Source organism: Python bivittatus, unplaced genomic scaffold (genome assembly GCF_059951505.1).
Source record: "Python bivittatus isolate LINGU-HERP-01145 unplaced genomic scaffold, Pbiv_v1 ctg000400_np1212, whole genome shotgun sequence".
NCBI classification, from domain to species: domain Eukaryota; kingdom Metazoa; phylum Chordata; class Lepidosauria; order Squamata; family Pythonidae; genus Python; species Python bivittatus.
This window is the reverse complement of record NW_028277073.1, coordinates 11045225-11060970: the sequence shown is the minus strand read 5'-3', so window position 1 is coordinate 11060970 and position 15746 is coordinate 11045225. Positions and strand designations below refer to the sequence as shown.

General features: G+C 40.8%; 1 pseudogene; it reads right to left on the bottom strand.

Annotated features, from left to right (window-relative positions):
* Positions 1-5845: 5845 nt before the first annotated feature.
* Positions 5846-15728, bottom strand: LOC148215184 (uncharacterized; annotated as a pseudogene).
* Positions 15729-15746: the final 18 nt, after the last annotated feature.

The following is a 15746-nucleotide window of genomic DNA, read 5'->3' as shown; positions in this document are numbered from 1 at the left end:
GTGGGACGGGTTGATATAATGGAGATAAGATTGTCTCTCAGGTTACCCGGTCCCATGCCATGTAGGGCTTTAAAGATGATAACCAACACCTTGAATTGGACCCAGAAGCAAACTGGCCCCCAGTGCAGTTCCCATGGCAAAGGTGTAACATGTGCCATCCTTGGGGCACCCAATATTGCCCATGCAGCCGCATTTTGAACCAGCTGTAGTTTCTGGATACTCTTCAAGAGTAGCCCCATGTACAGCATATTGCAATAGTCTATACGGGAGATGACTAGGGCATGAGTGACCAGAGGGCCTCCTGATCCAGGAAAGGGTATAACTGACGCACGACATGTAGTTGAGCAAAGGCCCTCCTGGCCATGAATGCCATCTGCTCCTCGAGCAGGAGTTGTGAATCCAGGAGGACCCCAGATCATGCACTAGGTCTGTCTGGGACAGTGCCACCCCCTCCAGAACCAAAGATGGTAAACTCCAAGGTACAGAGGAGCCCCCAACCCACAGCCACTCTTTCTTACCAGAAGCCTGTTGCACCCGATCCAGATCCCCACAGCCTCCAGGCACCGCTAAAGGGTGGTCACAGCACCACTCAAATCACCCAGGATGGAGATCTATAACTGGGTATCATCTGCATATTGATGATACCACATCCCATGGTTTGGATGATCTCACCCAATAGTTTCATATAGATGTTAAAAAGGAGAGGGGAGAGTACGAAACTCTGCAGCTCACCACAAAGGAGGGGCCATGGGCCCGGCATCACGAATTTTCCTCCCAGGGAGCCAAAATCGGACATTCCGCAAAAGTCTCTGCAAAACCGTTTCTTAGCATAAAATTCCACCCCGAATCTTGTCCTGCCCTCTGTTTTTGAATTTGGGTGCAACTTTTTTTCAGCCCTCCTGCCTGCGTTCCTACTGCCAGCATTCCGAATTATCCTCCCCAGGGGCCAAAATCGGCCACTCCGCAAAAATCTCTGCAAAACAGTTTCTAAGCATAAAATTCCACCCCGAATCTTGTCCTACCCTCCATTTTTGAATTCAGGTGCAATTTCTTTTCAGTTCCCTGGCCTGCGCGCCTACTGCTGGCATCCCAAATGATACTCCCGGGGAGCCAAAATCAACCCTTCCGCAAAACTCTCTGCAAAACCGTTTCTAAGCAGGAAATTCCACCCCGAATGTCGTCCCGCCTGCCGTTTTGGAATTCAGGTGCAACTTTTTTTCAGCCCTCTGGCCCGCATGCCTACTGCCCTGGGGGAACGAAAATTGGCCGTTCCACAAAACTCTCTGCAAAACTGTTTCTAAGGATAAAATTCCACCCCGAATCTCATCCAGTCCTCCGTTTTTGAATGCCTCCCAGGGAGCCAAAATCAGCCATTTCTCTACGGAGGAAATTACACCCCGTATCTCATCCCGTCCTCAGTTTTTCAATTCGGGAGCAACTTTTTTTTGCCCCCTGGCCTACTGCCAGCATCACAAATTTTCCACCCGGTGTCAGGTTCAGCCCAAAGAACTCCCTGAGACAGCGCAGATACAGTTCTGTTGTGTTTATTAGCTTCCACCTCAAGACAGAATCTCTCGAGACTGAATCTAACTTCCAAAGGCAGCAAGGCACAACACCATGAATTCCTTAGGGTGGTGCCAGTCTCATCTTTTTATACTTCCCACACTCCTGTTGAGTGCTAAGGGAATGCTTATCTCCTCAAGCGCGGCCTTCATCCAACCATTCCTTCACACCTGGGGAGCCAAAATCGGCCATTCCGGAATGCTCTCTGCAAAAGAGTTTCTAAGCATAAAATTCCACCCCTAATCTCATCCTGCCCACCGTTTTTTTTAATAGTATTTTATTGAAATTTTTAAGATTACAAAGTTAAGAGTTAGAAGTGAAAAAGAAAATTGAAAATACAAATTATAAAGAAAAGGAAAAGGTGAGATAAAGTAAAAGAAAAAGAAAAAAGACATGAAAAATAGATAGCTTCCAATCTATCTCTGGTTTTAAGAATAATATAAGTGTCATAAGTGCTAGTTTTTAATGCATTAAGTAGGAATAATTCTTTGTCAAAGAATATCCCATTACATTTATAATCTAATCTTCAAATCCCCATGTAAGCTTCACCCACCTGCATTTTGCAAATAGTCCATCAATGGTTTCCATTCTTTAAGGTAATAATTATTTGAATTTTCTTTTAATGAACAAGTCAGTTTATCATTTTCTGCCATTTCCATCAGTTTTAACAACCATTCTTGTATTGTTGGTAGTGTCTGGGTTTCCCAAAATTGTGCATAAAGAAGTCTTGCTGCGATAATCATGTATTGAATAATTCTAATAAGATGTTTTCCTATTTGGAAATCCATTATCCCCAACAGGAATAATTCTGGTTTAAATGGAATCTGTATTTGTAGTATGCTCTGCATCAAGGTTTGTATTTAAGTCCAGAATTTCTTTGCATTTTTACATGTCCACCACATGTGATAAAACAACTCTTCTTGTTGGTTACATTTCCAACAAACGTTGGAAATTGTCCCATACATCTTTGATAGTCTTTGGGGTGTCATATACCATCGATACATCATTTTATAAAAAAATTCTTTTAAATTATAACATAAACTAAATTTTAATCCTTTAGACCACATATTTTCCCATTGGTGCATATGTATATTATGTCCAATATTTTTTGCCCATTTAATCATGCATTCTTTAACTTGTTCTTCAACCATTTCTTCTCTCAACAATAATTTATACATTTTTGCTATTAAGTGTTCATCTGTTTCACATAATTGAATTTCAAATTCTGATTTATTCTGTTCAAATCCAAATTCTTTTTTATCGATTTTAAATTTTTCTTTATATTGCATATAAGAAGGCCATTGAAAAGTATGTCCTTCTAAAACCAATTGCTCTTTTGATTTAATTTTATATTCTCCTTGTTCTTTTTCTAATAAGTCTTTGTATCTCATCCATTTGTTTTTATCTCTTGTTTCAGTTCTATAGAAAGCTTCTTGTATAGAGGTCCACATCAGCATCTTAGGGCATAAAAGTGGTCTACATTTAGTCCAAACTTTTAATAAAGATCTTCTGATATAGTGGTTTTTAAAGTCCACATTAACTTTAACTTTATCATACCACAAATATCCGTGCCATCCAAATCTCAAATTGTGACCTTCCAAATTTAATAATTTTATCATTTCTCAAGGTAATCCATTCTTTAAGCCATACTAAACAGCAAGCTACATAGTACAATTTCAAATCAGGAAGACCCAAACCGCCTCTTTCTTTCACATCTTGCAAAACTTTATATTTTATTCTTGTTTTTTTCCCTTGCCATATAAACTTAGAAATATCACGTTGCCATTGTTTAAAGGGTGCTTCTGAAGTCAATATTGGAATTGTCTGGAAAAGATATAAAATTCATGGCAAAATATTCATTTTGATTACCAATATTCTTCCTAATAATGACAATTGTAACTTTTCTCATCGGTCTACATCTTTTTTAATATCTGTCCAGAGTGGAACATAATTATTCTGAAATAAACCAGCATTCTTAGATGTCAGATATACTCCCAGGTATTTTATTTTTTTCTCTATTGTAAATCCAGTTATTTCATTCAGTTTCTTCTGTTGGTGGAAATCCATATTTTTAGTTAAAACCATTGTTTTTTGTATGTTTACTTTTAACCCTGCTAACGACCTGAAGTCTCTAAATTTTTGCATTAATGACTCAACCCCTCCAACAGGTTTTCTAAAGTAATGACTAGGTCATCAGCAAAGGCTCTTAACTTATATTCTTTTTTTTTTAACTCTTATTCCCAAAATGCTATCATCTTTTCTAATATCTCTAAGTAATACTTCTAAAACCAATATACATAATAATGGAGACGGGGCATCCTTGTCTCATACCTTTTTGAATTTCACATGGTCTAGTAAAGTCTCCATTAACAATTATTTTTGCAGTTTGTGGTATATATATTGATTTAATCCATTTAACAAAGTTTTCCCCAAATTTCATAGAATCCAAAACTTTAAACATAAAGGGCCAATTTAAATTGTCAAAGGCTTTTTCAGCATCCAAAAATATCAAAGCTGCTTGTTTTTCATAATGTTGTTCCAGGTATTCTAATATATCCAAAACATTTCGAATGTTATCTCTAATTTGTCTTTTTGGTAAAAATCCTGCTTGATCCTGATGGATAAATTTTACCAGAATATTCTTCATTCTTTCCGCTAAAATTGTTGTAAATATCTTATAGTCATTGTTAAATAGAGATATTGGTCTATAACTCTTTGTCAAGGTCAAATCCTGTTGATCTTTTGGAATCAAGGTAATATGGGCTTCTTTCCAAGTTTCTGGCATTACTCCTGTGTCCAAAACTGAATTCATAGTCATTTGTAAAGGAAGGCAAAGCTCCTCCTCAAAATATTTATAGTAAGCCGCTGATAAACCATCTGGGCCAGGTGCTTTTCCACAGTTAATTTTCTTAAAGGCAGTTGACATTTCCTCTAATGTGATGGGATCATTAAGTAATTTTCTCTGTTGATCAGTAAGAATAGGTAATTTTTGTTTAGGCAGATATTTATCAATATCATCTAAATGAACATCTTGTTTTTTATATAATGATGAGTAGTAACAGAAAAAGGCCTCTTGAATGCCTGCATTATCCATTAAAGCTTTCCCCTCATGTTGTATTTTAGAAATTAATCTTTTCTGTCTTTGTTTACGCAATTTATAAGCTAGCCATCTACCTGGTTTATTCGCAGATTCAAAATATTTGTTTCGCAAATTTCAATTGAATTTCTAATTCTTGTATCAACATTGATATTTGTTTTTGTAAAAATTTAATTTGTGTATTCAAAGTCTCATCCAATGGATTGTTCCTCATCTCAATCTCTTTATTTTTAATTTCATCTAAAATCAATTGCATCTTCTCTTGTTTTTTTCTTTTCAACTGGGCATTATATTGAATGAAATAACCTCTCATATAAGCCTTGCTAGCATTCCAAAGTCTGTGTATTAGTGACTTCATTCATATTCAATTGAAAAAACTCTCTTATCTTTTTACAAATATCTACTATTTCGTTTTTCCGTAAAATTGTCTCATTTAATCTCCATCGAAATGTACTCTTTTCCCCTTTAATAGTCAATTTAACAGGATTATGGTCTGAAAAGGTCTTAGGTAATATTTCAACTTTAGTAACATCCATCATCAAAGTTTTAGAAAACAAAAACATATTTATTCAAGAAAAGGACTTAAATCTCTCAGAATAATATGTATATTCTTTGGAATTTCCATTTAAAAGTCTCCAAATATCTTGTAAATCCAACATGTCTTTCAAATCAAAGAATGTTTGAGGAAGTTTTCCTTGTTTAAGTCTCAGTCCCTTTGGGGACTGTTTGTCTTCCATTGGGGAAATCACCCCATTCCAATCACCCATAAGGCACCAATTCTCATATTGTAAGTCCATCAGTTTGTCCATCAAAGTTTTATAGAATATCCCTTTATCAACATTTGGGGCATATAGTCCAACAAGTAGTGTTTTGACCCCTTGTATACTAATTTCAACTGCCACATATCTTCCTCCATCATCGGTCAAAATCAATTGTGGATTCAATTTTGATTGTATATACAAAACAACTCCTTTAATCTTTTTTGGTCCAGCCGACATAAATTCTTCTCCAATTTGTTTCCGAACCAAATACTTAATATCTTTTTTACAAATATGTGTCTCTTGCAGACAAATTATATCCAAATTCAGTTTCTTTAAAAAATAAAAAAAATTCTTTCTTTTTTGAGCGGCATTTGCTCCATTTATATTCCAAGTTAAGTATTTGTAATTCATAAGTATATTTATATTAAAGTTTTTTATAATCCACTCCAGAAGCCCCAAGTTTTGTTAAGTCCACACTGGTTTCGATGTCTTCTGCAGTCTTTTCTTTTTCTTTATCTTCTATTTCTTTATGGGCATTGCAAAAGTCTGCCTTATATTTTTCCAAAAAAGCTTCTGCCTTTAAAACAGAATTTATTCTAAATCTTTGCTCTTTATACATAAAGGATACTCCTTCTAATCTCTCCCATCTAAAAGAAATACCATGTTGCTTTAATTTATCTGTGAAGAAGGAGTAGTCCTTTCTTTTTCTCAAGATTCTTAAAGGTATTTCTTTTAAGATAATCACCTTTTTACCTGCAATACTCAATCCATCGTTATAATGTTTTTTCAAGATTTGTTCTCTTGTGACCTTCCGTACAAAATGAATTAGTATATCTCTTGGGATCTTTTTTCTCTAGCATAACGTGAATTGACTCTATAAACTTTGTCTATTTCAGAATTTAAATCTTGTTCTTCCATCTCTAAAAATTGTGCTAATGCGGTAGTAATAAATTTTCTTACATCTTCCCCAGAATTTTCTGTTACTGATCTCAATCTCAGTATGAATTCTTTCTCCCTCATTTCTGCTAATGCAATAGCATCCAGGTTTCGATCAATATCTTTAGTAACTGCTTCTGACTTAATTTCTAACAACTGTACCTGTCCTTGAGTTTTCTTGAGATCAGTTAACAAATCATCCACCACATCTTTCACTTTTTGAACCTCAGTTCTAAATTCTTGAGTCAATTCCTTCTTTAAATTGTCTATTTTTTCACTCATTTTTGTGTCTCTTTGGTCCATCTGGTGGCTTAAGGCAGCAATTGCATCTAGTACTTTTTTCACGTCTCCACCCCCCTCAGCCAGTTCTGTAAAAGTTCTTGTTGATTCTCCTTCCTTTTCTTGATCCTTCTTCCCTCTTAAGGCCATTGTAAGCAGTAGAATGTTCAAGATCTTCAAAGAACAACAATTATAATCCAATAGCAACAGCTTTCTTCCAAGTTCTCTAACAACACAGCAGTTATAATCCCAGCTATAGAAAGCTGACTATATTGTTCCCAAATATAGATAATAAAATATATAAACATCTCAGTTCTCAAGCTTTTAAGTTCAACGTAGAGAAAAGGGAAAACTCAGCTATAAAAATCCAACAGCAGTTTCATAATCCAATATATGTTTATGAGCCAAAAAAAAGCAAAAAAGAAAAAAAAGAAATTTTTTTAATCCCATAAAAAAGGCAAACCATTAACAATTTATAAAATCCTCTATTTAAAATCCATAAAACATTTCCATATCATAGCAAAGTCCATTTGTCAATTTCCACCCATTACGTTCCATGACAGAGAATAAAAAGATAACTCACCAGCATCTAGAAGTGTAGTCCAGAGATAGATCTTAGATATTAATAGAACAAAAAAGAAAAGAAAAAAAAATTTTTTTTGTTCTATTAATACCCACCCACCGTTTTTGATTTCGGGTCCAACTTTTTTTTGGCCCCCCCAGCCCACGCATCTACTGCCAGCATCACAAATTTTCCTCCCGGGGAACCAAAAACGGCCGTTCCGCCAAAGTTTCTGCACAACCGTTCCTAAGCATAAAATTCCACCCTGAATCTCGTCCCACCCTCCGTTTTTGATTTCGGGTGGAACTTTATTTCTGCCCCCTGGCCCTACTGCCGGCATCACGAATTTTCCTCCTGGGAAAAATTGGCCGTTCCGGAAAAGTCTCTGCAAAACCGTTCCTAAGCATAAAATTCCACCCCAAACCTCATCCCGCCCTCCATTTTTTATTTCGGGTACAACTTTTTTTCTGCCCCCCAGGCCGCTTGCCTACTGCCGGTGTCACAAATTTTCCTCCTGGGGAACCAAAATCGGCCGTTCCGCAAATGTTTCTGCAAAACCGTTCCTAAGCATAAAATTCCACCCAGAATCTCGTCCTGCCCTGTTTTTGATTTTGGGTGCAACTTTTTTTCTGCCCCCCGGCCCGCGCACCTACTTCCGGCATCATGAATTTTCCTCCTGGATAGCCAAAATCGGCCGTTCCGGAAATCTCTATTCAAAACAGTTTCTATGCATAAAATTCGATCTCAAATCCCATTCCGCCCTCCATTTTTGAATTGGGGTGCAACTTTTTTCCAGCCCCTTGCCCACAGCCGTACTGGCGGCCTTATGCTCCCTATCAACACTGATTGGGGCCAACCCTGGAGGAAGGAAGTGAACCAACACAAAACTGTGCCACCCACCCCCAACTCTCCAAGCTGATCCAAAGTTTACCATGCTCAGTGGTATTGAAAGATGCTGACAGGTCAAGAAAAGCAAGGATGGATGTACCACCCCCATTCTGCTCCCACCAGACATCATCCAAATGTGTGACCAATGCTGTTTCTATCCCATATCCATGCCTGAAGCCTGACTGAAAAGGGTCCAGATAATCTGTTTCCTCCAGGATCCTCTGGAGCTGCAATGCCATCACCTTCTCAACCACATTTCCTAAAAGGTGAGGTAGGAGACTGGGTTTAAATTGTCCAGTATGGTAGAATCCAGCGATGGGTTCTTGAGGAGGGCATACACTAGTGTCTCCATAAAGGCAACTGGAAACTTTCCTTCCCTCAAGGATACATTTACCATCACCTGGACCCACCCTCTCATCACCTCATGAGCTGCCTTAACCAGCCAGGAGGGACATGGATCTAATTGACAAGTGGTGGTATTTACAGCCTGGAGGATGATGTCCACTTCCTCAGGTTCAACAGGATCAAACTGTTCCCAGATAACAGGGTAAGTATCTACCCCAAGCATCTCCACAGGCCATGCCAGACGCTTGGTATCCAACTGGGAACAGATTTGAGCGATTTTATCCTCCAGATGCCCCGAAAACTCTTCTGCATGACTTTGCAGGTGGACTACTGGGCCACCTTTCCCAGAAGAGATCAAGTGATCTTAAACAGGGCCACTGGTTGGCAGATGCAATAAGAGTGGAGAAATATTGATTTTTTGCCTCTCTTACTGCTACGAGGTAGGTTTTAATAGTGGCTCTAGCCTGTGTTCAGTCGGGTTCAGTCCTTGTTTTCCTCCACTCTAGACATCTCTTAATCCTTCTCAGGACCCTCAACTCCTCCGTATACCACAGGGAGTATCAGGGTTGCTGCATCAAGAGAGGTTGCATGGGCACGATCTTGCCCAAGGCCTCAGCCACCTTCCAATTCCAAGTGGCGGCCACGGCGTCTGCTGAACCATGCAGCAAATCCTTGGGTATAATCCCCAGCTCCCTTTGGAACCCCACTGGGTGAACCAATTGAATGGGTTGCACCTTCCTGCAGAGGGGGTTAGTATAAGAGAATCTCAATGCCACCAGGGTGTGATCTGACCATGACAAGGGGGACAGATTTAACTCCCCTTCAGGTCACATTGCCAGTGCTCTGACAAGAAAACCAAGTCCAGTGTGAGGCCACTGTCCCGAGTCAGGTTGTGAATAATCTGGGAAAGGCCCATGGCCACCATGGTGGCCATGAACTCCCAAGCCACCTCTGAGGCATGCCCCAGGGATAGCAGGTTAAAGTCCCCAGAACCATAAGTCTGGGGAATTCCACTGCCAACCCTGAGACAGCTTCCAGTAGCTCAAGCAGGGAGGTTGCTATGCAGCAGGGAGGCTGGTACAGTAGCAACAATCCCAACTGTTCTTGAGAGCCCAACTTCAGGAATAGGGTCTCACAACTGGCCACTTATGGAGCAGTGCCCCTGAAGGCCAGCAGAGATTCCCGGATGACAACTGCTACCCCTCCTCCCCTGCCCTGGGGTCTCAGATGGTGCCATACCATGAACCTTCAGGGCCCAGTCAGGTCTTGGTTAGAAATACTAGGTCTGCCCAGTCCTCAGTGATCAAATCACATATAAGGGGGGCCTTGTTGTTAACTGACCTGGCGTTACAAAGCATCAGCCAAAAGCCAGAGCCTCCATGGGTCTGCTATCCGGGGCCTGGGTCTGAGTACAGAGGGCTGGAACATGCCACCAGTAATCAACACTGTGGCCACCTTCCCTGAGAATTGCCTGCCCTCTGACTCCCGTCGTAACATCCCCTCCCCATCACCGTCTGAATAGTGTAATCCACCTTAAACTCCCCAGAGCTTCCATTTCCCCCCAATCCTGGGCCTCTGTTTTCCCTTGTTAGGGGATCCCTCCATCCAACCATATGTCAACAAATACACCTAATCAATTGAAGGGTGGTAGCAGGTTCCCCAGCACATCAGCTCTCATTCTCAATGGTGACTGGAACACTAACCCCCAGCCCCTTCACCACTGTGCCCGCTTTACTGGCCCCTCTCATTAATCAGCAGGAGGCACCTGACCCCTTCTCTTCTCTTCCCTCCCCAATTCCCACTTGGGAAGCAAGTGTCCTCACCACACTCATGCACTCATACACACACACACACACATCTACCCTCAGACTCCCCTACCTGTCTCTCACACTAGGGAGGGAGGCCCAACTCTCACACACTGGAGGGACCCCCACACACTTCTGTCCTCTCTAGACAGGCTAGAGGGCACCAGTTTGGTCACCACCTAGGCTGTTCCTCATGCTGCACTGCCATTGAATTGGCTCCTCAGGTCACTCAGCTGCTCTACTGCCACCCAGCCAGCGATCCAGCCACCTTCCAGGCCCCCTATGCTTCACTCAGGCTGTTGCATTCAGTACTTTGGCCATTGCTGCTGGTCTTCAGGCCTTCATCACTGCCCGGGAACCAAACAGGCCAGTTTTCAGGCCTTTTGGGCCCACTTAGGCCACCACTGCTGCCCGGGCGCCGGCTTACAAGCCAGATTTCAGGCCGATTTCCAATGGTCCTGGTTCTCTGGCTGTCGCCACTGGTCCTGTTTGAGCTGCCACTATCACTCCAGTGGCAGCCCAGCCAATTTTTGGCCATTTGAGTTGCCCAGGCTGCTGCAGCCCAGGCCTCTCTTTGGGCTGCTCGTTGCTCACTGTGCCACCTGACACAGGTACAGTTTGTAAGTATTCTCACAGGGTTAATAAAACACTTTGGATACATTATTTCAATAACTCTTACAATCACCATCATCATTATCCCTAACTTGTAGGGGTGGCTTGCTAAGATGACCTAACAATACCATGTTTAAAGTGATGCTCTCAGGGTAGACAAAACCGCAGCTTTCTCGGGCATTATATGTGCACAGTCTTGCTCACTGGATTTCCTGCCCTAGTATTATTTTCCTCCCTCTCTCAGTCTACTCATGTTGGGCATCTTGAATTCTAGGATAGCCTCTAAGCCGCCTGATGTAGCACAGAATACGGAAGTCCTCCAAGATTGTATCTTCAACTAAAGTGTCTTTTGGTGGTGCCATAACAGAGAAATGACAACCCAGATAGCCTTGCATCAAAACAGAGCCTTAGTTAGCTTGGGTTTTAAGTGCCAAAAAATAATGAGAAGTGGCTCGTAACTGGGGAAAGGGACATGCTGAACTAATTGCTCTCCCCCTGAATCAGCTATATTAAAATCTTGCTGTTCAAACTTGGCTAAAACCTTTGCTGGTTTCACAAAGAAATAAAGGAAAAAAAGGTGTATATGGAAGATTCAAAGAGAGTTGAAGCAGCACCTTCATTCATTAATGAAGAAGAAAGAATGGAGGACAAGGATCTTCAGAGAGGGCAATTGAATATTGTTCTAGCCAAGACCTAGATGTTGATCTTTGTTATTCCATCCAACAACTGATGGAGTAACTCAAGCAAGAATTAAAGTTAGAATTGTACCTTTATACATCAATTATCCAATAGCAGCATACATTGCATCATCTCTCTTTTCAACTTCCTTTCAGCCATAATGACTCAGCACAATTGCTGACTAAATGACAAAGCACTTTTTCTATTGGCTACTATTCTGGTTTGTAAATTTTGATGTGTATTTTACAAACATCAACAAGAAAGGGATAAATCAACCACATCCGCCCAGGGTGTAAGTTCAGCTATTTATTTATTTACCTATCACATTTATATAGTTGCCCATCTCACAATAAAGTGATTCTAGGTGGCTTACAATAAAAACAATCATAACATCCAAATGTTAAAAACTACAATTAAAAGACATCAACAATATTATTAATAACAAGATAGTGGAGAGAACTGATGTCAAAAACAATGCAGCCATCTATCACATCACCATTTCCTTGAGATTCCCCAGGCCTGCTGACACAGCCATGTTCTAAGGGACTTCTGGAAGGATATCAAGGTTGGGGCCAATCTCACCTTAGAGTGGGTGCCATGGCAGAAAAGGCCCACCTCCTGGGTCTCGCCAGACAGTACCAGCAGCATACCACTTCTGCCAGACCTACTGGATGGGCAGATGTAATCAGGTGGGCAGATGTAATCAACTCAAACAACCCAGCCCCGTGCCATGAAGATCTTTAAAGGTCAAAACCAGCACCTTGAATTGGACCCGGAAGCAAACTGGCAACCAGTGCAGCTTGCGGAGCAGAAGTATAATGTGTGCTGTTCTAGGGGCACACAACTTTCATGCCACTGCATTTTGCACCAGCTGAAGCTTCTGGATACTCTTCAAGGGCAGTCTCATGTAAAGCACATTACAGTAGCCTATCTGGGCGGTGACCAGGGCATGAGCGACTGTGAGCAGAGCTTCCCGGTCGAGGAATGTTGGGCATCTGATGCACAACATGAAGTTGTGCGAAAGCCCTCCTCGCCATGACTGCCACCTGCTCTTTGAGTAGGAGTCACGCATCTAGTAGGACCCCCAAGTTGCATACCTGGCCTGTTTGGGGCAGTGCAACCACATCCAGTACCAAAGGTGGCATAGCCCCTGAGTCAGAGGCCCCAAAACCCAGAGCCACTCAATCTAGCAAGGGTTCAGCTGAAGCCTGTTTTCCCCATTCAGGTCCCCAGAACCTCTAGGCACCAGGATCAACAGCACTGCTTAGGTTGCCAGGAGCAGAAAGGTACAGCTGGGTATCATCAGTATACTGGTGATACCTCACCCCATGGTGACGGATGATCTTACCCAGTGACGACATGTAGATGCTGAATAGGAGAAGAGCCTGAACCCTGCGGAACCCCACAGAGTGGGTGCCGAGGGTGGGGTCTCTCCTCTTCAGTCATCACTGATTGGAATCAACCTCAGAGAAAGGAGGAGAACCAGCACAGTACAGCGCTGCCCACCCCCAGTCTCTGGAGCCAGTCCAGAAGAACACCATGGCCTATGGTATTGCAGGCTGCTGACAGGTCAAGCAGAGCAAGGATGGTTGAACAACCCCCATCCCACTCCTGCGAGAGATCATCTAAAAGTGTGACCAATGCCATTTCTGCCCTATACCCAGCCTTGAATCCCGACTGAAGGACGGGAGGACGCTTCATCTAGAGTCCTCTGAAACTGAAAACTGCTGCATGACCACCTTATCAATCCTCTTCCCTAAAACGGGAAGGTTAGATACTGGATGAAAAGTGTCCAGTATGCTGGGATCCAGCAATGGTTTCTTGAGGAGGAGGCAGACCAATACCTCCTTAAGGGGTGGAGAAACAACCCTCTTGCTCAAGGAAGAATTCAGCACCACTAGACCCCACCCACACAATACTTCCCTGGCAGCTTTAGTTAGTTAGGAGGAGCATGGATCTAGAGAGTAGGTGGCTGAGCTCACAGTCATAAGGATCCTCTCCACTTCTTCAGGTCCAACGGATTCAAACCTTTATACACACAAGAGATTTCAAGCTCATACTGAAGAATTTATAAAATGAGGGATAAGATATGAACAGGAAGTTTCATTTATGTTCAGACTTCAAGGAGATTGAGATTATTTCCACTCTCTTCAAAATAACCAGAACTTTGATAGAGTTAAAGAAAACTCCAGGAAAAATTAACAGAAAAATTCTCTATCTTGTCATATGAATTTCAGCGGTAGCATCGCATAACAAAGAAATTAAGAAGATAGGAAAAGAAAGCTATTGGTTAAACTTATTTGCTGATGATTTCATTCTAACTCTCTCAAATCCTGGGGATTCTGCAAAATATATTAAGATGGAGATGAAGGAATTTGCAAAGGCATCAGGTTTAGTAGTGAATTTTCAGAAGTCTTAGCTAATGTTCCTTCACACACCACATTCAATGCAGAAAGAGATATCTAGTAACTTAAATATACCAGTGGCATGTCAATCTTTCATATACTTAGGAATGAATGCTATTAAAGTAATAATAAATTATTTGAAAATAACCATATTCTTATTTGGAAGAAAATTAAAAAAGAAATAAAAGGTGGCATAAGAAATATTTGAATATAGCAGGATGAATTGCAGCTATTAAAATGATGGTATTTTCAAAACTAACCTTTTATTTCAAGTCTTACTGGTCAAAATTCCAGAAAAATGCTTTAAAAATATGGCAGAGAAAAAAAAACAATACTAAAAGATTGAGGGGTAAGAGGAAATTTTTTTATAGATTGTAGAAACAGGGCAGATGGGGGAATCCCATAATTAAAATTATATTATCAATTAGCACATCTGTTTATATTGTAAGATACAACAAAACAATGGATTCAGATTGATGTACAAGAATTGGATAGTTATATAAATCAACTATTCTTTTTTCCAGAGGATCTTAGAAAAATATACAATATAAAGAAAATATTTACTAAAGCTATGTTTCAAGTATGGATGAGGAGACATGCAGAACTGATAAAGGGCAATTCCCCATTTTTACAATTCATCTAAGACAAATCAGTTCAAACCATGGAGAGAATGTAGTTATATAGAATAAGAGATTTTTATAACAATGATTTGTTATGTGGAAAAGATAAGATTGAATTTAAAGTTGGCCGCCAGATACCTTGGTTAACATGGATTCAACTTAAATCTTTTTTTTTTTAATGATAATGTGGTAAAGGAAATGACAAACTTGACCAGTTTCAACAAATTAATAATGAATTATTATTTACAATTGAAAAAAAAATATTTCTAAAATACGTAAGTTACTAATAGAGATGGAACTAGCCAGGAGGTTTGGGACACACAGATTTGGGTAAGTAAACGCGACAAAAGGACTGGCAAAACCTATGGAAGTCAGAGGGCTATTTACCGACCTCCATACAAGAATGGTAGCTGAAGGTAGTTCATATATGGCATTTAGCCCCAATATGAATAGTGTATATATCTATAACAACATATGTATTATTTAGTGAACTGTTGGAGGGGATGTAACCAGATGGCTACATTTCTACATATGTGGTGGATCTGTGAAAATTTGCACTATATTCTGTTGGAAAAAATCTTCCAGAAAGTAAGATCTATGAAGAGGAATAGGGAATGGCCTTGAAGGACAGGAAGAAGAGCTACTACTAAGGCAACAGTCAGATAAGAGGGCTTGAGCCTGGACCAAGAAAATAATGTGAGAAAACATCTCAGACAAGCCCCTCGTTAGTTCACATGAAGATAAAGGGCGGGAGTGCGAAGCACATTCAGACTTGCAAGATTTTATGACGATAGCTGTTACAATAAAAGTAGGCCTGACTTATATGGCGTTAGTTTCTTAGTCTGGTCTACCTTGTGGGGTTGACAATCTATAGCTAGGGTGACCATATATTCCAGTTTCCCTGGGACAGTCCCAATTTATACCTGTTGTCCTGGCCAGTTTACCATTTGTCCTGGATTTATAGCCCCAGTTACCCTCCCCACTATTACATCCCTTGAGAACCCCCAGGCAGCTGCCCCCTTCTTTCTCCCAGTGATGGCCTGGGTGGTGCCACTGTATTCTCCCCCACAGTGCTCTTTTTGTGTGCTACTTGCACCTTCTTCTCCGCAGCACCAGTTTGTATGGTGCCACTGCCTTTTCTCTCCACAGTGCTGGTTTGTTTGCAGAAAGCATACATCACCATGCAAACCAGAGC